Genomic DNA, 332 nt, shown 5'->3' on the forward strand with positions numbered 1-332 from the left:
GGGCTAGGTTTGCTGCTGCTGCCTGGGGTAAACCCAGGAAGGTGTGCCTGTCGTGGCTGCTGGCCACATGCCTGCTGTTAGGGGCTGAAGAAGTCCCCAGCTCTGGGAACAGGTCACCTGGCTGAGTAAGGAGTTAGAAGACGTGAGAGATTCTGACAGTGTGGTGTGCGAGGCAACGCGAGCTGCACAGAGCTGTTTGGAAACATTAGAACGGAGGGAAGGAAAAATTATGATCGCATGCATGGCCGCTTCCCCCCAGAAGAGAGTGCAGTTAGCACAGGCTGTGGAGTCATCCTCCCGCAAGTGTCTATATAGAGATAAACCAGAAGTTG

Source organism: Gavialis gangeticus, unplaced genomic scaffold, assembly GCF_001723915.1.
Source record: "Gavialis gangeticus isolate Ggan-Ray unplaced genomic scaffold, GavGan_comp1, whole genome shotgun sequence".
NCBI lineage: Eukaryota > Metazoa > Chordata > Crocodylia > Gavialidae > Gavialis > Gavialis gangeticus.